This window comes from Solanum stenotomum, unplaced genomic scaffold (genome assembly GCF_019186545.1).
Source record: "Solanum stenotomum isolate F172 unplaced genomic scaffold, ASM1918654v1 scaffold32159, whole genome shotgun sequence".
NCBI classification, from domain to species: domain Eukaryota; kingdom Viridiplantae; phylum Streptophyta; class Magnoliopsida; order Solanales; family Solanaceae; genus Solanum; species Solanum stenotomum.
In genome coordinates, this window is record NW_026031808.1 from 79,882 (window position 1) to 105,170 (window position 25,289).

At 36.0% G+C, this 25,289-nt stretch overlaps 1 pseudogene; it reads right to left on the reverse strand.

Annotated features, from left to right (window-relative positions):
* The window catches only part of LOC125852079 (1-aminocyclopropane-1-carboxylate oxidase homolog 7-like), a 20,155-nt pseudogene extending 1,575 nt beyond the window's left edge, over window positions 1–18,580 (reverse strand).
* Window positions 18,581–25,289: the final 6,709 nt, after the last annotated feature.

Consider the following 25,289-nt stretch of genomic DNA (forward strand, 5'->3'; position numbering starts at 1 on the left):
TGATTTTAATATAATATAGATATAGATAATACATCATCATTCTATATTATAAGTGCGAAACCTCTAAGTTAAAAGCTAGATTACCAAAATATTGAAAGAAATATACTAGAAAGGATCGTGAGAAATTTTCTGGATTTTGTATTTCTTCAACTTGGGGACTACAAAGCTGCTGTACAACAAAATATATAAGAACTTCCTAGGGATTGAATGGTAATAAAATAAACTAATGTACCTACCTAGTACATAGCATAAAAATAGCACATGTACTATTTCCATAGCTCTAAAATATCTGTACATGTATATGTATTTACAAGGAAATTGTTCAATAATATAGTTGGGCTTATGTTCTGATCGAAAGACAAATCAACCGCCTTCTTCTTAGCTTCTCTCTTTGTTGAGCAGATTAAGTCACCAGGAACAATACCCTTCCACCAAAAAAAATGAGATTTTTTAATAAAGGGTTGTAATGTCTTCCAATACTAATTAAGCTTTAAATTATTTTGATAAATGTGAAATAGGAAGACTAAAGAGAATGTTCATGGCAACTTTTGGTTTTCTTTGGGAAGGTGTTACAGACAAGAGTCCTTTCATTTCTTTATTTATTTTTTAAAATGCCTACTGACTCTCTAAACTACCTAACCTTTCCTCTTCTCCAATTTGTCAAGTACTCAATTAAAGGGTAAGATAATAAATTGAATGAAAGATGAAAGAATTATTTATGAATATATCATATTCTTATTCTATATCCCATCTGTTTTTATAAGTTAACTGGTTGCCAAAAATATATCATAGGATATTTTTAGCAAAACAGATGAACAAAGTGTATATTTAAACCTTTTGCAATAGTTTAGGGTATTTTTGATCTTTTTCCGCAGATGAAGGGAATGAAGAGAAGAGGGGAACACGAACACAGAACACTCATAAGGAACAAGCAACACCATTGCATCCAGTGGCGAATCTAAAGGTAAAAATTAGGGCACCGGAACCCGTGGTCTCTTCGTAAAACTAGATATTTTATGTATATATTTTCTAAAATTTGTATATTATTATATTCTTGCACCCGTGCTATAAAAAGTCTATCTGGTCCACATGGTTAAATGTTGAGCTTTTTACCTTGAGGATGAAGAATCAATTCTCACTTAATATATTTTTCTTGATGCATCCATGTTCGGATCAATTCCCACTCAATACATTTTTCTGGGTGCACCCATGTTTGAAAAATCCTAGATTCGCCTGACTGCATCACATATTAGTTTTTCTGCAAAGCTAAGAACACAGTATATTTACGAGTCCCATCAATCATTCCTTCCAAAACACTTGAGGGAACCCCATGATTTATTAGTTAGAAAAAGCCCCACTTCTCTGATGCTTCCCTTATTTCATCGACAATCTTCTTACGCGCATCTTCAACTTCTAAGCCACTGATATCAATCACTGGAACCTGTAGAGTTGACTTCCCCTGAATCAACACATCAGCAGGTTCATCAGTTGGCCTAATGAACATTCTTGGAATTTCCACAATTCCAGCATCAACTAGTCCCTTAACACCTGCTTTTGTATCATCAAAAGCCTTTATCTCCTTCGATCGATCATAATCCATTGCTAATTCAGCTTGAGAATCTTCAGCAACAGACATAGTTGTTCTTATTTTCAAAAAATCTACTTTTTTTCTCAGGAAATAGTTAGTTATAGACAACACATCCTTACAAATGCAGTTTTTCAAATGAAATATTCCCTCATGTAGTTTAAAAAAGGCGCATAGTACATAAATGTGACCCTTAACTTGACTTCAGCTGATAACTATGACCTTTAACTTTGGGTGTGCACAAATAGACACTTAAACTTGTATAAAATTGAACAAATAGACACATTCATCCTAACTCCTACATGACACCCTACATGGTAATTTTGTGTTTTACGTGGCATCCTACATGTATTATGCCATGTAGGACACACGTGTCTACTTGTTCAATTTTATACAAGTTTAAGTGTCTACTTGTCCACACTCAAAGTTGGAGGGCATAATTGTCCACTGAAACCAAGTTAAGAGTTATGTTTACGTATTATGCCTTAAAAAAATTAAAGAACACTATCACTACAACAAAAATAGCTTTGAGCGGCGATAAATATATGCATATTAACAAAAAGAGCTAAATCTTGCCGACATTAGTTAATTGTTGTTGGATTCAACATCGCTGTAGACTTTAGGGACATTTGCAAAGAGTGCTAATTACCTCTAAAAATATATTTTGCAGCAATTAAGCTATTGTCGTTAAAGATCATATTTGGTATAGTATATTTACTAAAATGCCTTTTAATCTTGTGGTCATAAACATATCACTTGAAAAGTTAAAACTAAAGAGTTGTCAAAAAGAAAAAAAAAATGAAATACATTAAAATAAAAAATTAGAAAAAAAAAAGTTAGACAAACAAAGTAAAACAGAGAAAGTATCTCTTATAGTTGTCACATAAAGATCAATTTTGTCAAATCTGTTAGAGTCCCACTAATCTAGATTCACTTTGGTCCCACTAAGACTCGCACTATCAAAGGTGACTCTCTAATATTAGAACTCAAACCTGAAATATCTTAAAAGATTTAAAAAGTACTTACCATCCGTCTATAATTTTTGTTGGTAATGAATGTAGACAGAGGCGGAGTAGCAAGGATGGAGGGGTTCATTCAAAGCTCCTTCAAAGAAAAATTACATCGTTTATACATGATTAAAATTAATTTTTTTTTTATATATAGTAGATTTTAAACCTCCTTTAACCTTTTCGTGTGTATATTTAATGAAAAACATTGAATGTAGCGTCCGAAAACTAAATGAAACATGGTAGTTAATTGGTATAAGTTACGTGTAAATTACACTAAATGCCCCTACAATATGACTCAACTACAAATCCACCCCATTACGCAAATCCAATACAAATACATTATTAATGTTATACTTACTTTTCAAAATCAAACATTTCAACCCCTTATATAATTTTTTTTCTTTTTTGAAGAATTTTTGGCTGTTAGGCCATTTTATTTAGCATAATAAAGAAAAAACAATATAGTTCGACCCAAATACAAACTTCAAATCTGACTATGTACTAACTCTTTACTAAATGTGTTAACATCTCTGTGCATGATGTTGTAATATCCTTTTGGTGCGACACCTTAACGACGGAATTTGCGCTTTTTCCATGTTTATAATCTTTCTCCCCAAACTCGGCAACTGTTGGAATGAGCCGAACGTCTTCTTTTCAGTAGAGTTAATTGCCAGATTAGCTATGTAATCTGCCAATTTGTTGCCTTCTATGTATATGTGTTGTGTCTTTACCTCAATCTTTGTCATTTCCTGTTTTAGCTCATCAAACTCCTCTGCTATTACCCACGGCACTTTCCAAGCTTCATTAATAATTTTGACCATTAATAACGAATCTGATTCCAGGATTATTTTCCTCATTTTCTTGTTGATGCAGTATCGAATTGCCTCTAGAATAGCTCTCATTTCTGCTTCTACATTGGTAGTGATACCAATGTTCTCTGCCGCAGCATGTATTAAGTCGCCATTGCTATTCCTAAGACAGTAACCGTATGCACTGATACCTGGATTTCCTTTACTTGCCCCCATCCGTGTTGCATTTGATCATGTCTTCATGAGGTGCGTCCCATCGAACTATACAGTGGTACAATCTTGATTTGTTAGCACCTAACCTCCTAATCATCTCCTCCCAGTTCTGCCCTCTCATTTCAATCCATGGAAACTTCTTTTTAAGTATGAACTGCACATTTTGGATTACTTGAGAAATCATGCTTTGTAAAGATATATCACCTCCCATGCTTCCTCAAATTCCTTCTCTTCCATAGTGTCCATGTAATCAATGCCGGTATCACCTTATATATTTCCATCACTTTGCTTGGTGCCTGGCTATGCCACCATACCTTCATCAAATGATGTAAGCTTTTTCCTTCGACTACTATCCCTGCAAAATTAGCAAAATGCTTCCATAGCTAAGTAGCTATGGAGGCTGTTAGAAATAAATGCTCCATGGTCTCTTGTTTATATTTCTCGCAACACCAGCATCTTGAGGTCACATTAATCCTCATGATTTGCAAATTAGGGACTCTTCTTTTCCATACCCTCCATAAAAAGAAGTTGATTCTAAAAGGAATCCCCTTATTCCATATGAACTTGAGAATCTCCCTTTCATCTCTTCTGTGTCGTAACAAGTCCCAAGCTGATTTTACCGTAAAGTTTCCAATCGTACTTCCCATCCACCATGCCTTATCCCTACCTGTTTCTATCAGTACAGGGCTGATATTCTCTGTTATATATTGTACCATTCTTCCGAAACATATTGATTCAGCTTCCCCTTATTCCATCTCCTTTCTTGTATGAATTGCTTCACCTCAATCTCCTCTTCCCCATGGTTCTGCTCTTCTAGATAGTACAAAGCTCCTTGATTTGTCCAGTTGTCAAACCAAACGCTTGCTTCTCCTGCCTTGACCTGCCACCATATATTATGCTCCACCTCCTCTCTGATTTGAATCATCTTCCTCCACACATGAGAAATTCCTGTCCCTTGAGCAATAACTGGATGTTGCTTCTTACAATATTTATTCCACATGTAATGACTCCATAGCGAATCCGATAAAGTTCTAAAATTCCACACAATTTCGCAAAAAGTGAGTCTGCAACTGTGTGTAGTGATCTCAAACCAATTCCCCCTTGCGCCTTAGGCAAACATAGGTCATCCCAAGCCACCCAATGCTTCCCTTTTAAACTACTAACCTTTCCCCAAAAAAAATTGGCCATAATTTTCTGAATCTGGTTGATCACCCCTTTTGGTGGATTCATAGCTGACATTAAGTATATAGGCATTGATTGTAAAACATTACAAACCAATTCATGTTTACCTCCATATGTAAGTAACCTGCTATGCCAAGCCATCACCCTTCTACTTACCTTTTTCACTAGCTCTTCAAAGTGACAAATCTTCTTTCTCCCATAGAACATTGGGCAACCTAGATAAGTAAATGGGAAGGACCCTACTCCGATTCTCGTAGTTCTTCTTATTCTGTTTCTTGCCGCAATAGATACCTTCTCATGAAAATACATATAGCTTTTTGTCAAATTTATGAGTTGGCCCGAAATCTTCTCATATTTATTCAACACTGCCATTATCTTCTTGACTGATCCTTTGTGGCCTGAACAAAATAATATAGTATCATCTGCATATGATAAGTGATTGATTTTCTCACTCCATTTTGGCATTCCATATCCAATGAATTTATCATCCTCATTCAACTTATTCAAACTTCTCGTTAACACCTCGGCTGCAATTATGAATAAAGTTGGTGATAAAGGATCTCCTTGCTTTAATCCTCTTGAGGATGGAAAGAAACCATATGAGTTTCCATTGACTAGTATAAAATACCAATTATTCATCATCAGCCTCCAAACCTTATCAATGATTCTCTCTGTGAACCCAAACCTTCTCATTACCTTTGTCAGGAATACCCATGATACTCTATCATATGCTTTCATCATGTCCAACTTTACCACTATATTATGATACTGATTGCGCTTGTTGATGTCTCTGATGATTTCTTGGGATAACAGAACATTTTCCGCTATGCTTCTTCCTTTTATAAATCCAGTCTGATTTTTTGATATGATTTCTGGAAGTACCTCGGCCAGCCTACCATGAGTTACCTTCGAAATTACTTTAATTATGTACGTACTCAAGCTGATTGGCCTTAAATCTGTAAAGCTCCTGACTTGTTCCTTCTTTGGAAGAAGGACCAGGTTCGTGTGTGTTACAAATCTTGGTAATTCCATGCCACACGCACTGTTACTGTTTAAAGAGAAAACTGCCTCTCTTACCTCTTCCTCCATGGGAGTTCGATCCATTCTTTGTTGTTGTTCCACTGTGATTAGTTTAGGTATGCAGTCAATCATTGCATAATCTGCATTGAAGTTGCTCTCCTTGAACTGCTGCTCAAAAACCTTTACTGCTGCTTCTCCAATGTCTTTCTTATCTTTAAGTAAGACACCTTGTTCATCAAGTATCTCATTCAGCTGAAGCCTTCGTCTTCTCCCTTTCACATAAGAACGGAAAAACTTTGTGTTCCTATCCCCATCTATAAACCATTTCATACCTGACTTTTGCTTCCAGAATTCTTCCTCTACTTGATAAAACTTTCGGAGATCCTCCTCTGCCTTCATCAGCTCTACCCTATTACGATCTGTGCTATGGATCTCAAATTGTATTTCCTTCACCTTTACTATATCTTCCATGGTTGCAACTCTATGAAAAATGTTCCCATACGTTTCTTTACTCCACTTAGTTAGTACTTTCTTTATGATTTTCATTTTTTGCTGGACTATGTGAAAAGGGCTTCCTTGTATCTCGATTTTCCAGTTCTCCTTCACCACTTCATGAAATTTCTCATGATTTGTCCAAAAATTCAAAAAACGAAAAGGTTTATTGTACCTTTCCTGATTAGCATGGCACTGCACCTGGATAGGGCAATGATCTGATCCCTCCCTAATAAGATGTTGTATTTCTGAAGTAGGGAATTCCTGCATAAACTCCATGTTACCTAATATCCTATCCAACCTTTTAAAAATACATTCATTCTCAATTCTTCCGTTCCACCACGTATAATTGCTTCCAGTGAATTTTATTTCAGTTAAAGCACAACTATTGATACATTGTGCGAAATCCACTGTCTCACGATGGGTGACTGGTAAACCCCCTAACTTTTCTGACGCATCCAAAATGACATTAAAATCACCTCCGACCAGCCAAGGCTTCTCCATTTCTTCACTAAGCTCCTCCAAATCTTCCCAAAGCTCTAACCTTTCTAGTGAACTACACCTTGCATACACTGCAGTGATGTAGATCATCTTCTGTATCACCTGTTGTTTAAACTGAATAGTGAGTTGTTGTTGTTTGTCCATTACAATGCTACCTTCCCACTCATCATTCCACAATACCCAGATTTTTGATGAACAATTAGCCACAGCGTTGTCCATTCCCAGCTTTCTTCTATAAGTTTCTAATTCATGAGGCCCTCTGAAAGGTTCAAAAAGGGCAATGTATGCAAATTTGTTTCTTTTATTTAAATCAATCAATCTTTCCAATGAATTTTGCGTATTGATTGATCTAATATTCCAAAACAGTAGTTTGTCCATCATCATTTTGACACAGTATGTTTTGCAGAGCTGCTCCTTGTACTTCTGATTTGTCCCGTGTTGTTGACCTTCCTGCCTGTACGCATCTCCTTTGTATGCCTTGGAGATAAATCCCCTTTCACACACACCTCCGTAATATTTTCCTGGATATCATTCTCATCCTCATCCTCTCTACTTTCCTCAAATGTATTAGGCACTTGAACTTCCTGTGACTTGGTTGAATCATTTTCATACTCTCCCATGCTTTCCATCCTTTGTTTTTGTGTTGTCGAGCCCTCATCGTCCATGTGGTTCGACAAGTGTAGCCCAGGATCAGGTGGTTTATCTTCTTGATATCTATCACTTGCACTTTCTCTTACCCCATTTCCTCATGTTCTTCGTTATTTTTGCCAGCTCTCTTGTAATTTTGCCCGTCATCCTCAGTGTCAATGATTTTCTCAATACTCTTCTTTTTATCACTCTCCTTTGCTAATCGACATTCTTCACTTGACCCCTCCCCAGATTTTTCATTTTGCTTCCCTTTATCCTTTGTCTGATCCCCACTCTTCATTTGTTTCTCAAAAGTTTCCTCTACCCACTTCTTAGTCGATTCCTTGTCCTTGCCCTTATTATCACCCATTGTCACTGGTGTTCTCATTGCTCCGTCCTCTTCTTGCTGGTCATCTTTCTCATCTATCATGTCCTTTTCATTTAGCGCATTGAATTTATTTCCAGTTAATAGTCCTTCACATACCTCCATTTCTTTTGGACTCCAGCGCTGTGTCCCACCTCGCTGCCAGGATTTTCCTCTTCTAGTATTATTCTTCTGCCAATGCTCAAGATTGTTGCTCTCTTTATGCTTCCCTGCCTCCAAATGATTCATCTTTTCTGTCTCCTCACTTTCTTTGGTAATTGCATATCCTTTATTTTTTCCACTTTTCTCTGTGTCTTCCTGCGTCGGATATAACTCTGGATGAATTACAAAACATTCCTTCTCGTTGTGACCCTGCAATTTGCAACTTTTGCAATATTTGGGTAAGTAATCATATTTGATATCAATCCACTTCGTTACTATCTGTAACATCCGACAATTTAAAATGAATATGAAGAAGCTTGAATTTGGAAATAGTCATTTTTTTGAAAAATTTAAAATCTGGAAATTTGGCAGTCCAGAATCTGGAAATTTGGCTAAGTTCAAAAATCTGGAAATTTGGCTAAGTGTGGAAATCAGTGATTTTTGGTCAACTTTGAGCAGTCGTAACTCCTACCTCAATATGATTTAGGAGTATTTCCAGTTATGGTTTCGAAGCTTGTGGAATGATCTTTCCAACACGACCGAGTTTGCTCAATTCCGAGTTCGTATGAGCGAGTTATGCCCTTTGAAAGTTGGGGCAGTTGGCAAGGAGTCCGTCCGGAAATTTAAGGGCATTTTAGTCTTTTCACAAATCATTTCTTTTGAGGTTATATTGTTGTATTAGGCTGATCTTTGGATCATTTTGTCCCATTTTGAAAGAGAAAGAGTTAGGGTTCTTGAGAGTGAAGAAGAGAAGAAGAAGAGAAGAAGGAGAAGAAGAAGAGAAGAAAGAGGAGATCAACAAGTTTCCGTCGTGGAATTTCGTCGGGGGTGATCCCTATCAAGGTATGTGAGTTCTTTGGTGTGGGTTGATCCTTTCCCCCACACACCAAGCTCATTTTATGATTTGAGAAAAGATTGGATTTGTTGTTGAAGTTGTTAGTTGTTGTTGGTGTTGTGGAAGTTATTGTTGGTTGTGGGATATGATTTGGTTGTGTTCTTGAGCTGAAACCTATTGTATATTGAGGGATTTTATGATCCTTAGTGTTGGTTGGTTCATACCCCCACACACCAACTCGTTTTTAATTCCAAGAAAAGATTTATTTTGGTTGTTGAAGTTGTTAGTTGTGTTGTTGAAGTTCTTGCTGATTTGGGGACAGGATCTGGTTGCGTTTTTTTTGAGTGGAATCCACCGTATGTTGAGGGGTTTATGACCCCAAGTGTTTGGGAAAAGAACCTTTGAGGTTGAGAGGGTTTAGAGTTGGCAACATGAAGGAGAAAAGTTGGGCAGCTTGCCTGAAGCAAGTCTGCGTTGCAGCTGTGTTCCCTCTGTGAACAGAATCTGTTCTGTTTTTAGAATTAAATTTTGAATTTTTTTTCTTAAGTCTAGCTGTCCTAAATTATTCCTAATCATCATGGGGTCTTTCCAAACACAAATCATTACCCTTGAGTTCATAATCCAATTCAAGTGAAGTTAGTTTCCAAGTCAAGTGAAGTTAGAAATTAAGCTTAGAAGTTAAGTAAGTCAAAGCAAGTCTTCAAACTTTTCAAGAGTCTTCATTGAACGTTTTAACTTCATTCTAAGGCTCAAGTTCCAAGTTAGTATAGAGTTTCAAGTTAAGTATAGAGTTTCAAGTCGAGTGAAAAGTATTGAGTTTCAAGTCAAGTCAAAAGTTAAGAGTTTCATGTTAAGTTAAGAGTTTCACATCAAGCCAAGAGTTCAAGTAAAGTAAAGAGTTTCAAGTAAAGTAAAGAGTAAGAGTTGAGTTCATTTTCTCAAAGTTATTAGGGAACTATGTATTCCCAAAGAAGTTTTAAAGAAATGTTTTTACATTTAAACAAGGTTGGAAACTGAGATTTCCAAAAGAGCCTTCGGGCTAGTTTTTGAGTAATTATCTCATATCAGCAGGAAAACATATGATTTAAAAACATAAGAGCCAGTACATTTTTGGGAGTAGTATCGAGCACCGAATTGGGGGAGCGTTCAAAGAACCCACAGCCCCCATAGAACCATGTTAGCCACCATGGGTAGAAAATGATCATACTTTTTATATGAATCCTTTTCAGATTAGGCTAGTGGATCCATTAGGCTGTTCAGGTCTTATACCTTTGGCCGGGTATAAGATGCTCTGGCAGCGTGAGGTCGATCACTGTATCATCACTATAGCTCTTATGTGATGGTTGTCGGTTAGAGAAACTCCCAAAGCAGTTCTTGTATTTTTATACACAGAAATTATTGTATTTTATATACATAAGTTCAATTGTATTTCTATATACATCTCAGGCTTATTGTATCCTTGTATACACACAGAGTTTATAGCATGTTTTAAACAGTCTTTCTTTATATCGCACTTGTTTTAAATTGCCTTATATTGAAAGAAGTCAGTCAGGTTGAGTTCAGTTATTCAAGAGTCGAGTATCCTTGAGTTAAGTATATATCTTGAGTTAAGCATATATCTTTGAGTTGAGTATATATCTTGAGTTGAGTATCTATCTTGAGTTGAGTATCTATCTTTAAGTTGAGTATATATCTTTGAGTTCAGTATCTGTCTCTGAGTCCAGTATCTATCTTCTGAGTTGAGTAAGTTTGAGTAGTTTTGAGTATTCCTTGAGTTGAGAAAGTTTGAAAAGAGGTAAGTTATTCAGTTTATTCCAGTTTTTCTTCTAGCCTATGTTGTTTAGCTTTCCAGCTTACATACTCGTACATTCCACGTACTAAGCCATTTGGCCTGCATCTTTTTATGATGCAGACACAGGTATTCAGGATCATCAATAGGAGATTCGTTGATACATCCGGGAGTTCCAGTTAGCTATGACAAGCCCCTTTGCTTCCGGAGGATTTCATTTACGTTTCAGTTGTATCGGTTGTTAGGAGGTCGTGGGTCTTGTCCCGGCTTCCATCTTTATCAATTAGAGGCTTCATAGATAGACAATAGAGCTTCAGAAGTCTCTTCATTTATTTTGCTAAATGTTTTGAAGACTAAAGTTGCCTTTTATGGCTAGTTGTATATATATTCTATTATACAGAGTTTTCTTTTGAGTTAAAGATTTGTAAAGTTGAGTTTATAAACTCTTTTTCAGTTTTAAGCTCTTCTGTGCTTAAGTTAGTATTCCGCTTGGAGTCAGCCAGGATGAGGGTTCGCTTGGGGACCAGCAACGGTCTTTGAGTGCCGGCCACGTCCAGGGTGTAGGCTTGGGGCGTGACATAAGACACGCGTGTTTATTTATTAAAAGGTTGGATAGTTAAAGTGTCTGTTTGTGCACTATGAAAGTTGGAGGTCAAAGTTAAAATTTGAAGCCAAGTTTAAGGTCCAATATATGTATTATCCCTATATTTTAAATGCCTACCAACTCTCTAAACTACCTAACATTTCCTCTTCTCTAATTTGTTACTCAATTAAAGGGTAAAATAATAAATTGAATGAAAGATGAAAGAAGAAAGAATTATTTATGAATATATCATATTCTTATTTTATATCCCATCTGTTTTTATAAGTTCAACTGGTTGACAAAAATATATCATAGGATACTTTTAGCAAAACAGATGAACAAAGTGTTTATTTACACCTTTTGCAATAGTTCGGGGTATTTTTGGTCCTTTTTTCCGTAGATAATGGGAATGAAGAGAAGAGGGGAACACAAACATGTTGGGAAAATGCGGACAAGAACAAAAATATATATGGTAAAAGTAATGGAAATAAAATGGGAAAATAATGACACCAAGAATTTTACGTGGAAACCCTTCTAAATAAGGGAAAAACCACGGGCCAAGAGGAGCACTAATATCACTATAGTAAGGAATTTTACATTGTGTAGTCATGAATACAATACTCAAAGTGACTACTACACACTCAAAAGGAATAACACTCTTTTGATTTCCACCTTACTAAACTATCGCTCACACTCTAATTTTCTTCACAGACTATTTTCTTATATAGTCTATGGAAACCTCACAGCTCTTTAAATATTTTACTATCTCTGTGAATTGGTATATCAAATGAGGAGCCGAAGAGCTCCTTTTATAGATGCAATTGCATTGCACTATTCAAAAATCATGTCACCGAAAAATTTGCATTGCTGCAAACTTTGTTGACAAAAGAAAAAGGTTTGCAGCTATTGTTGACAAACAAATTCAGCTACATTTTCTTTGCAACAATTGCAGCCGCAATTGTTGACCCAAAAACTCATGGGATAGACCCCACAAATCTCCCCCTCCAGTCCCATTTACCAGAATGAGGTATCTCCAATTTCTTTAGAGAGAGCTCATACCCACAAGTTCTTTGCATAACTCGAACTTGTCTTTCGGTATCACCTTAGTCAACATATCTGCAGGATTTTCACTTGTGTGGATCTTTTTGACGTGAAATGATTCACTCTCCACTTCCTCACGAATCCAATGATATCTGACGTCGATGTGTTTTGTTCTTGCATGGTACATGGAGTTCTTGCTCAAGTCTATTGCACTCTGACTATCACAATAGACAACATACTCCATCTGTTGCAATCCAAGTTCTTGAAGAAATCGCTTTAGCCATATCATCTCCTTGCCAGCTTCAGTAGCCGCAATATACTCAGCTTCAGTTGTAGATAATGCAACACACTTCTGCAACTTCGCCTGCCATGATATAGCTCCCCCTGAAAAAGTAAACAAATATCCAGTAGTGGATTTTCTGTTATCAAGGTCACCTGCCATATCAGCATCTGTATAGCCCTTTAAGATTGGATCTGATGCTCCAAAACACAAGCATTCATCTGAGCTTCCTCTAAGATACTTGAGTATCCACTTCACAGCTTCCCAATGCTCTTTTCCCGGATTGTCAAGAAATCTGCTAACAACACCAACTGCGTGAGCAATATCAGGTCTAGTGCATACCATTGCATACATTAGACTTTCGACGATGGAGGAATATGGAACTTTGGCCATGCTCTCTTTTTCCTCCCTAACTGTAGGACACATCTTCTTGCTCAACTTCACATGACCAGCAAAAGGTGTACTAACAGGCTTAGCATTTTTATATTGAAGCGCTCTAGTACACGTTCAATGTACTTTTTCTGTGACAAATAAATCTTCATTTCATCTCTGAAACGAGTAATTCTCATGCCCAAAATTTGTTTGGCATGACCCAAGTCTTTCATAGCAAAAGACTTACGCAACTCTTTCTTCAACTCGTCAATCTTGGAAGTATTCTTGCCCACAATCAACATATCATCCACATACAACGAGAGGATGATAAAATCATTGTCAGAAAATTTTTGTACAAATACACAGTGATCTGAAGAAGTCTTCTTATAGCCTTGCTCCCCCATAACAGATTCAAATTTCTTGTACCACTGTCTAGGAGCTTGCTTTAGGCCATAAAGACTCTTTTTGAGTTTGCACACAAAATTTTCTTTACCTTCTACTTTGAAGCCCTCGGGTTGTTCCATATAAATTTCTTCTTCTAGGTCACCGTGAAGGAAAGCCGTCTTCACATCCATCTGCTCAATCTCTAAATTAAGACTAGCAGCCAAACCCAGAACTGTACGAATCGAGGACATTTTCACAACAGGAGAAAATATCTCGTCAAAGTCAATACCCTTCCTTTGACCAAATCCCTTAACAACCAATCTAGTTTTGTACCTTGGCTTCAAGTTGTGTTCTTCAACTTTAACTTTGAACACCCACTTGTTCTTCAAAGCTCTCAAGCCCTTCGGCAATTTTACCAACTCATAAGTGTGGTTCTCATGCAGAGATTTCATCTCATCTTGCATGGTTTCAATCCATTGATCCTTGTGCTCATCTTCCATGGCCTCCTCGTAACATTCAAGTTCCCCCCCGTCAGTGAGTAACACATACTCATTGGGTGAATAACGAGAGGAAGGAACCCGTTGTCTTATGGACCTCCTAAATGAAATATTTGATTCGTCCACAACTTCATGAGCAGGAGGATCATCAATAACAATATCATTGTTATTATCAACATCAACATGTTGATTCGATACATGATTATGGGCGTCACCATGATCATCAAGCCCAATAACATCATGCATACTTGTGTGAGGAACTTCATCTAGATGAACTATGCCATCAAAACTTGAAGTTTCTAGCTTCTCCGCTTTGTCAATATCTTCAATTGTTTGATTCTCCATGAAAATAATATCACGGCTTTTTACAAGTTTCTTCTTAATTGGATCATATAGCCTGTAACCAAATTCATCAATGCCATATCCAACAAAGATGCACTGTCTTGTCTTGACATCTAACTTTGACCTCTCATCTTTTGACACATGTACAAAAGCTTTGCAACCAAATACTCTCAAATGGTCATAGGAAACATCCTTTCCATACCAAACACTATTTGGTACATCACTTTGCAAAGCAACAACAGGAGATAGATTAATAACATGTGCAACGGTCAATAAAGCCTCACCCCAAAATGAGCTCGGCAATTTTGCTTCAGAAAGCAAACATCTAACTCTTTCCATCAAGGTCATGTTCATCCTCTCAGCCAAACCATTTAGCTGAGGAGTCTTAGGAGGAGTCTTCTGGTGTCTAATGTCTTGATGCCTGCAGTATTCGTCAAATGGTCCACAATATTCACCACCATTATCAGTACGAATACATTTCAATTTCTTTCCAGTTTCTCTTTCAACTGAAGCCTGAAACTGCTTGAAAACACCTAACACTTGGTCTTTAGTCTTCAAGACATAGACCCAAAGTTTTCTCGAGCAGTCGTCAATAAAAGTGACAAAGTAGAGTGCACCACCCAATGTCTTTGTCTTCATTGGACCGCATAAATCAGAGTGCACCAATTCAAGCAACTCTGTCTTTCTTGAAGGGGGGTAGGACTTAAAAGAAACTCTATTTTGTTTACCAGCCAAGCAGTGCTCACATTTTTCTAATTTAGCACTTTTGAAATTTAACAATAATTTCTTCTTGGCTAGAACATTAAGTCCTTTCTCGCTGATGTGGCTAAGCCTCTTGTGCCATAACGTTGAAGAGTTATCGCTCTCAACTGCATTCACCATATCAACACAAGCAGAAGCTGTAGTCCAGTATAGACCACGACGTTTGTTACCACGAGCCACAACCAAGGAACCCTTAATGAGTTTCCATTTTCCATCACCGTTGGTACTAACATATCCTTCATCATCCAAAACACCAACAGAAATCAGGTGCAGACAAACATCAGGAGCATGTTTTACATTGTTCAAAACTAGTTTAGTTCCAATACTAGTTTTCAAACAAATTGTACCAATACCAACCACCTTAGAAATAGTCTCATTACCCATACTCAAGGTTCCAAAATCACCTGGAGTATAGGAAGAGAAAAAATCCTTCCTTGATGTCACGTGAGATGCGGCACCAGTGTCCACAACCCAGCTTGACTCATCACAAGCAATATTTATCATATCCGCATCAAGGACAGTAACAAGATCTTCGGTGGTGACGGTGGCTAGGCAATTTTCATTACCATCTTCTTTAGTTTCCTCTTTGTTTTTATTCTCATTCTTCAACTTTCTGCAGAACTTCTTTGTGTGCCCTTTCATGCCACAATGATAGCACTCAATACCCTTAAGCCTGCCTTTGGATTTGCTCATATTTTGTTCTCTATTCTGAGAACCACGAGTTTTGTTTCTCCCCCTGGAGCTAGTTATCAAGACATCTGACAAAGAGGAACCTTGGGATTTTCTTCTCATCTCTTCGTTCAAGACACTACTCTTGGAGGAATCCATTGAGATCACACCATTCGGAGCAAAATTTGACAATGAAGTTCTAAATGTTTCCCAAGAGTCTGGTAGGGAACCAAGTAAAAGCAAGCCTTGAATTTCTTCATCAAATTTGATGCCCATAGCAGATAATTGGTTCATGATCCCTTGAAAATTATTCAAATGGTCTGTCATCGGAGAACCATCATGATACTTTAAACTCAACATCTGTTTTATCAAGAACATTTTGTTGTTGCTAGTCTTCCGAGCATACAAACTTTCAAGATGCTCCCATAGGGTTCGAGCATGTGTCTCCCCAGAAATATGGTTCAACACATTATCGTCAACCCATTGCCTAATGAATCCACAAACCTGTCTATGCAACAGATTCCACTCTTCATCTGTTTTACTATCAGGCTTTACAGTGGTAAAGACTGGTTGATAAAAATTCTTGACATAAAGTAGATCTTCCATTTTTCCCTTCCAAATGGCATAATTAACACCATTCAAAGTGACCATCTACTTGAATTGGCTTCCATCGTTTCCCCCCCCAAAAAAATAGTTATTGCAAACCAAAGTAAATCTTTTCTAATGTGGAAGTTCAGACTATGCTGCAACCACAGAGCATACTCAGATAAAACATTGGCTCTGATACCAGTTTGTTGGGAAAATGCGGACAAACACAAAAATATATATGGTAAAAGTAATGGAAATAAAATGGGAAAATAATGACACCAAGAATTTTTCGTGGAAACCCTTCTAAATAAGGGAAAAACCACGGGCTAAGAGGAGCAACTGATATCACTATAGTAAGGAATTTTACACCGTGTAGCCACGAATACAATACTCAAAGTGACTACTACACACTCAAAAGGAATAACACTCTTTTGATTTCCACCTTACTAAAATATCGCTCACACTCTAATTTTCTTCACAGACTATTTTCTTATATAGTCTATGGAAACCTCACAGCTCTTTAAATATTTTACTATCTCTGTGAATTGGTATATCAAATGAGGAGCCGAAGAGCTCCTTTTATAGATGCAATTGCATTGCACTATTCAAAAATCATGCCACCGAAAAATTTGCATTGCTGCAAACTTTGTTGACAAAAGAAAAAGGTTTGCAGCTATTGTTGACAAACAAATTCAGCTGCATTTTCTTTACAACAATTGCAGCCGCAATTGTTGACCCAAAAACTCATGGGATGGACCCCACAAAACACTCATAGGGAACAAGAAACTACAGGGTCCGGTGTTGGGCTGCTTATATCGCTTATCCTTCCCTTATTAGTAGTCGTAGTATTTCTCCTGTAGTTTCTCATCCTCACTAGTTATAGTATTTCTCTCATAGCTTTTGCATATCTTCAAATTTCTGTTACTATCTACTGTCATTTGTACTCTGATTATCGTACTATTTCCTTCTTCTTCTTTTCAGTGTATGCTTTTCCTTAAGGGGTCTATCGGAAAGAACGTAAGGTCTCTATAGACTCTACTCCTCCCACACTCCACTAGTGGAATTACTAGGTATGTTTTTGTAAATCATAAATGCCCACATGACTTTTGAAAAGATGCAGAAGCAAGAACGTTGAACAACAACATCATCGTCACCATACTATGATGATATTAGTGAAAAGATACTAACTTAAAAGTTGAATAACAAACATTGAAAGATACAATGGATATCATACAAAAGTAATCCGATATTGCTAAATGAGGATGAACGATTATAGTCAATACATTATTATTCCTTTATTTAAAAAAAAAAAGACATTTATTGTACAGCAAATCACAAACTCTGACATTGTTCTTATATCTGATAGTTTATGGTGATCTAACTCTCTTCACAGTCTGAAAAGATCAAGACCAGTCTTATCGAGAGGCTTCGAGAAAAACTTGGTAACATAATCAACTACTTGAAAATCTTTATATAGTGGGGGGCTTTCTTTAGATATGAGCTCTTTGATTGGACCATACATCTTTGAAGGTGCTAAAAGACCATTGGAGAAGCATGCCACTGAAATCGTTGGTCCTATCTTGTTCGCTACAACTCTATGATTTGCACTTACAAACTTATCATTTGATAGGATCTGTTGCAAAATCAGATTCAGATGAGTAACAATTTGTGAAAAATGATAACAAAAAGTTATGTTTTGTTGCAAACCTGAAGGAGGTCACCAATATTAACAACCAAACCATGTTCAATCGGTGTAACATCGGCCCATTGGTTATCACGCATGACTTGGAGCCCACCATTATGATCTTGTAGCAGAATGGTAAGGAAAACAGGATCTGTATGCTTCTCGGTACCAAGAGTTAGCTCTGGCTGTGGGCATGCCGGGTAGTAATGGCATACCATTGAGATTCAGTGTCTTTTAAGTGGTTTGGCTTTAGCCTGAGAGCTTCTGATAGTAAGCCAAGAAGAATATCTTCTAGTTTTACGACATGATTTATGCACTCAAGGGATGTTTTCCTGGACATAAGGAAAAAATCAGAGATTACTACATGAGGACAAGGTTGATATGCACAGTCAAATATTTATATACAAGGTTTGGGCAAAAGGTACTAAGTTCCTGTGACCCCTTAAGTTATACTCTAGATCCGCTACTGGCAACATGTATCCACATATCAACTAGAAATAAAGATAAAACACTGTACTGAGGCATCCAACAGGACAGATATGGAATTGAAATTCAAATGCAGAAAACACAGAGTTACCTGCAAACTTCTGGTATTTCTTCTGGTTCAATGTAACCAGAAACTAGCTCAGTGATGTATAATGTATCCTTCCAGTTTGAAGTCAATCCTTTTGTTTTGAACACATGGAGATTGCTATCATATCTAACTTGTCTGGCTGTTGGATCAGACGAATAGTACTCTTTCTTCACTTCAACATCTTGTTCATGAAATTTACGAGTCCCATCGATCATTCCTTCCAAAACACTAGAAGGAATCCCATGATTTATCANTTATCACCTCGTATTTTTATGATGGTGTTCTTAAAGAACAATAGTTGGAAAAACTAAATATCTAAAGGTTGCAGAGAAGGCCTCTAAATATGCTTGGCTCTCTCAGTGTTTGAGAATCATTAGGATCTATGTTGATATATAAAGATCCAACGGAATTAATGAAAGTTGGTGGACTAAAGGAAAAAGTCATGATTAGCAATAGAAGCATTCTCTCATAAAATATGACATATATAGGTGAAGCACATATCATGATATCTTAAATATAGACTTCACTTTCCCCATTTCTAAAATTCAATGCCATGTGGGGCAATTTTGATAATTGTTTTATCAGGTGACTAGATATCTGGAGAACTACAAGGGGTCCCTAATTGGATTTTCAGATGCTGCATTAAAGAATCCTGCTAGTGATGCTTTACATCAAGTGAAAGTGACGCTCCAGCTTCTTGACAAATTAAAAGGATTACTCCAGGTAAGATTATTTGATTGTGGTTATTTTATATAAAGCATCCACAAGTCATATTATAATCCATTGCATTAAGAACGGCTTGGTTGACGACATTAGAATCATAAGGGAAGTGAATATGATCAAAGGTGCATTGTTTCCAGCAAATACACAAAGTGCAGGCCAGTGATAACTACTTACAAGAGGTATTCAAAGAGTCACATTCCCTGCAATTGCACATCTGACCTGTCCAACTCCCAACATGGCACAGTGGAGTGCTTTGATGTATTCACACATACCTGTCACTAGTATGGAACTCTAATTAATGGCTAATTTCATCATCAGAGTTACCAAGGAAAGCTTTCTGTTTCCTGCTATACTATAATGTATGATGAGGTAGTCCTTTAAGATGGCTTCGGAGATAACCATTCATTATCTACAAAGTTCTGCTCTGACAACCTTTAGGTAACAAGTACTAAAGATAGCTAGGGAGGACGGATATAACATGAAATTTGGTTTTATGGTATGACAGAAAAACACCAAAAGATAGTCATGCTTTTCTATGATTTCTAAAATTGTCTTAATGTGTAGGTTTGAGGTGCAGTTGATTGAGTGATTCTCGGAATATTGCCAAACAAGTAGAGGCTAGGAAACTGCAATAGGCAGCTAAGATTAGGTGGAATTAAGAGTTGTTTGGATAGAAATATTCACGTTGGGTGTCTAAGTAATACTGTACTATGGCTACCCCAGAAAGCTTTGTAAAGTTTCTCCTACTTGGCGAAATTTTTTCTGAATCCTTTTCACTTACTACAGCAAGAACAACAACATGCTCAGTGGAATCCCACTAAGTGGGATCTGGGGAGGGTAGAGTGTACAGACCTTACCACTACAAATAGTTGCAAAATGTACTCATGCACAATAACGAAAAGGAGATGAGGTACTGACCATATCTTGTGTTCTTCAAATAGTCCAATTTATTTGTTCAATGAGTTAACTAAGCAGGAGCATAGTCCTGTATTGACTGAATGGTGCATGGGGTAACATTTTAATTGTTTCTTCTTCTTTCATTTCTTGAATTTTTTCAAGGAACAAGGAAAGTAATGATATAGTCTATAAAAAATAATGCCTTAAGATTCTCAGTTGTTAAAATACTTTCTTCTTTTGAAGCTTTTAAGACATTGTGAATGAGATTGTGAAGTGCACTTGAATTATGTGATCCTGCTTTTCAGGGTAAGCATAAAAACGAGTAAGGGGAAAAATAAGGGAAAGAGTAAGGGAAAGAGAAAGGAAAAGAGTACGGAAACAAGCTTGTCTTCCCTGATCCAATCACTTGCTAATAATGATTGTAAGGCTTTACATTCTTTAATTTTTAGATACAAGTTCTGTGAACGTGCGTTGCACGTTTGTCTTCTACTACGATCTAAAATTTATGTAAATCTAATCTCATGTCGATATAAATATTTATCACATTATATTTTTTACAATAAAGCTTGTATTGATTAATATGTTTCTATATAAAGCTTACTTTTGCATCCAAAAATAAATGAAAAGAAGGATTTCAAATGTAATCTTCTAGACTAAAATATCTAAATATGTGTTTCTCTATACAAATACAAGGGTGACAACTAATTCTTTTCATATAACTTTTAGTTATTTGTTCGGAAAATAAGATATGTTGAATTATGTAAAACTTATTAAGATAATATAGTATCTGATGATATGTGACATATCAAGGAACTCTTGCTCTAAATTTAAGAAGTGCACGTAAACATCACTAACGTGGATGCCTTTATTGTACACTTTGAGTTGGTACTTAGGTGAATGCAATAAAAAATTATGTAATAAACATAATACTTAGATATGACCATCATTATTATCTACAATAATTTTCTTCCAAAGATTGTAGCTAGCTAGATATGATATGAAACAGGAAGAAATGAGCTCTTATAAAATAAGGGGAATAAATTTAATGAAAAAAAGATAAATGTAGCACCTTTTCGATGATCAACTTACGTAACATATAATTAAGTGAAATGACAAAGAAAAGAAGAAGAGAGTTTCCATCTCACTTACCCAAAGTATGTAAATGTAACGTCGTGCAATTTAAAATAACTATGAAAAAGTTTATAATTGGAATTAGTCATTTTTTTGAAGAAGTCAGAATCTGGGAATTTAGTCAAGTATGGGAAAAAAATGAGTTTTTTTTTTGTCAATTTCAAACAGTCATAACTCCTTGCTAAGAATGATTTAGGAGAATTTCCAATTATGTCTGGAAATCCCTTGGAATGATCTTTCCAACGCCACTGAGTTTGCTCGATTCCGAGTTCGTATGAGTGAGTTATGCCCTTTGGAAGTTGGGCTGTTGGCACAGTCGCACAGGGCAGTTTAGTCCGAAAATTTTAAGGGTATTTTGGTCTTTTCCCTAGCCAATTTTTTTGGTTATATTGAGGTGTTAGACTGATTTTAAATCAGTTTTCCCTTTTTAAAAGTGAGAGTTAGGGTTTTGGAGAGAAAAGAGAAAGAAGAGGAGAAAGAGAAGAAGAAGCAAGGATTTCGTCAAGATCGTCATGGTTTTCGTCGGGGGTGATCCCTATTAAGGTATGTGAGTTCATAGTGTTGGGTTGGTTCTTTCCCCCACACGCCAAACTCGTTTTATTTCCGAGAAAAGATTGGTTGTGTTGTTGAAGTTATTGTTGGGTTGTGATTGTTGAATATTTGTGGTTGTGTTGCTGAAGTTTCTTGTTGGTTTAGTACATGTTTCCAGTTGTGTTTTTGAGTTGAAATCCACTGTATGTTGAGGGGTTTATGATCCCAAGTGTTTGCTACTAGAATCTTTGAAATTAAGAGGGTTTAGAGTTGGCAACATGAAGGAGAAAAGTCGGGCAGCTTGCATGAAACAAGTCTGCATCGCATACTTGTTTCCTCTGTGAACAAAAGTTGCTCTGCGTCGTGGACAGGACGCGGACTCCACTGTTTTCAGAATTTAATTTCGTAATTCTTCTTAAGTTTATTTGTCCTAAGTTATTCCTAAACATCATGGGGTCCTTCCAAACCCAAATCATTACTCTTGAATCCATAATTCAATTCAAGAAAGTTAGGATCCAAGTCAAGTGAAGTTAGAGTCTAGTTAAAAGTTAAGAAGCAAGTCTTTAAAGTTTTTTTTCAAGAGTCTTTATTGAACATTTTAACTTTGTTCAAGGCTCAAGTTTCAATTTAAGTAAAGAGTATAGAGTTTCAATTTAAGTAAAGAGTATTGTGTTTCAAGTTAAGTAAAGAGTATAGAGTTCAAAGTTAAGTCAAGAGCATAAAGTTGAGTCCATTTCTCAAAAGTTATTAGGGAACTAACTATTCCCAAAGAAGTTTATAAACGTTTTTACATTTGAAGTAAGAAAGGAATTATGATTTCCAAAAGAGCCTTTGAGCTAAGTTTTGAGCAATTATCTCAAACTAAAAGAAAGAAGTTTGTTTTTAAAACATATGAGCCAAAGTATTTTTGGGAGTAGTATTGAGCACCGAATTGGGGACACGAGTTCATATTAACTCAACTCTCCATAAGAACCATGCGCCAACATGGGACTTAACGTATCATTCTTTTTAGATGATCGCGTAAGATTAAGCTAGTGGATCCACTAAGTAAAGTAAGGTCCTATATCACGGCAAGGTATAGGATGGTCCTTGGGCAACGTGAGGTAAAACTTGTATCATCACTAAGGCTCATAGTGGTGGTTGTCGGTTAAAGAACCTCCCACAAAAGTTATATTACTTTTATATAAGTAAAGTTGAGTTTGTTATCGTTTTATCCTTAACGAACTAAATTGTTTACATTGTTTTACAAGTTTTATATGTATTGCATATGTCTTATTGCTTTACATTTGAGTTCTTTTACTCATAAGTCGTACAGAGCCAAAGTAAGAGTTCATTTTTACTCTTTTCAAGCTTAAGTGGTTGTTTAGCTTTCCAGCTCGCATACTCGTATATTCCATGTACTGATGCCAGTTGGCCTGCATCGTCTTATGATGCAGATGCAGGTACCCAGGATCAGCACCCAGCACGCCGTTGATCCAGCTGAGCACTCCAGAGTCAGTGGTGAGCCTCCTTGCTTTCCGGAGGACTCAGATATTTTTGTGTTCCTAGTTTTGTTTTATTAGGATGTTGCGGGGTCTGTCCCAACATCCATCTCAGTATTTTAGAGGCTTCATAGACAGTCAGTCAGTTAGCTTTGAGTCTCTCATCTATGTATATATGTAGATATTCTATTTTGAGACGCGAGTTGCCCTTTTGGGCCAGATTTTATCAGTTAAGTTGTTGCATGGCATTGAGTTATTCTGTTGAGTTAGGTTTCCGCTGAGTTAAGAAAGCCAGGCTAAGGGTTCGCTTGGGGCTAGCAATGGTCTCCGGGTGCCGGTCCCGCCCAGGGTGTAGGCTCGGGGGGTGACAGTAAATCAGTGAAAATGCGCTAAATTTCTTCAATAATTGCCTAAAAATTAAATATTAAAAGAGAAGTTTTCAAAGCATGAAAATGTATTAGTTACTTACTATGCTTGTTAGAAGGCCAACTTTGTGAAAAGATGAATTTCAACCTCCGCAAAGAATTTCAACATCCATTCCCATCACATTGCAAGCTCCGTATGAAGTTTTAGAATGTATGTACACATACATTTTTCTCTTGTAAAAAACAAAAAGAATATAATAAAAGTGACTAGTGATCAACTAATGTATTTAGAGTGAAATGAAAAATTTGTTTAACAATCATGCCTTTTTCCTATATAACCATCGGGTGGCCTCTTTGCTACACAAATATAATATTGACTCTGATAATAAATGACCCTAACTCTTCATTCTCCTTATTATAGTTGGAGCAATAAGTGAACATTTCTCTCATAATTAATACCGTACAACTCTTCATTCACCTTCTTTAATATAATTATTACAGCAATAAGTGAACATTTATAGGTAATGGGAGAGTAATTTAGATTAGGAAGAATATCAAAAGCCAAAAACGGATAAAACAAACAAGCAGGTATATACCGATTAACATTAGTATAATAATATGATATAATTATTATTTAATATTTAATTTATTAATAGCTTATAACATTTTAATTTAATGTAGGGGTTAAACGGTAATCTACTTTTGCTTAACATATATTCTTCTAATTTATCGTAGGGGTAAAACCGTAATTCAACTTTTAACTTTTTTTTGTTCCCACTTATGGTAATATATTTATTATATTTATATTTATTTATATCTATATTATATTTTTATTTATAATTATTTATATTTAATGGTAGGGGTAAAACCATAATTCAACTTTTAACTTTTTTTTGTTTCCACTTATAGTAATAGACTAGTCCTGGACACATGCGTTGCATGTATATTCCTAACAATTAATAAATACTATTAAAATATTAGTGTGAGATTCAAAATTAAATTAAAAGAGGAAAAAACTCAAATTGATAATTGGTGTTCATATATGTCAAAACACTATCATAGTTGAACTTGAGATGAATGAGTAGAACAATTATATTTTAAACTAATTATTAAAGTTAAAAAAATTGACAGACTCTTTCTAAGAATCTCTCCGGCACAACAACGTACAAATAAAAATCTTAACTGATGTATATTAACATTATATAAGATATTAATTTAACATAAATAGAGTAAGTATTTGACTCAAGACTTTAGATGATACATATGTATCGTGATATTAAATTTGTTATAGTCTCATTCAAATTAAAATAAATTCTTATTATCTATAGCTATCCATGTGCCTTTTGGCATAGCTAGTGTAGCATGAAAAAACAAACTTTACATCATCTGATAACAACATAATAGCATTCTTATACACAAACTTATAAACATGAGGCTTTCATTTGGGTAAGTACAAATTCAAGAAATAAATTACCATATAAAAAGTGATTATTCACTTTAAGAGGTGTTTTTACTCTATCAAATAGAGTTTAAATGATCCCCTTCATATTCAAAACAAAAAAGAAAAAGTTTATTTAGTGTTATTCTTTTATTTCGGCCACTATTACTATAGTCGATAGTTGTACACAATCCACAAATTATATGACGTTTTCTTATGAGGTTTTCTTAATTTATCAAATATTTAATTTATGTGATAGTTCAACAATACATAGTTCAAATATGAATATGAGCAAAATCACTAATGATTACAAATACTTCATGCCTTAATGCTTGTGTCTTGTCTTTACAAAATTGTA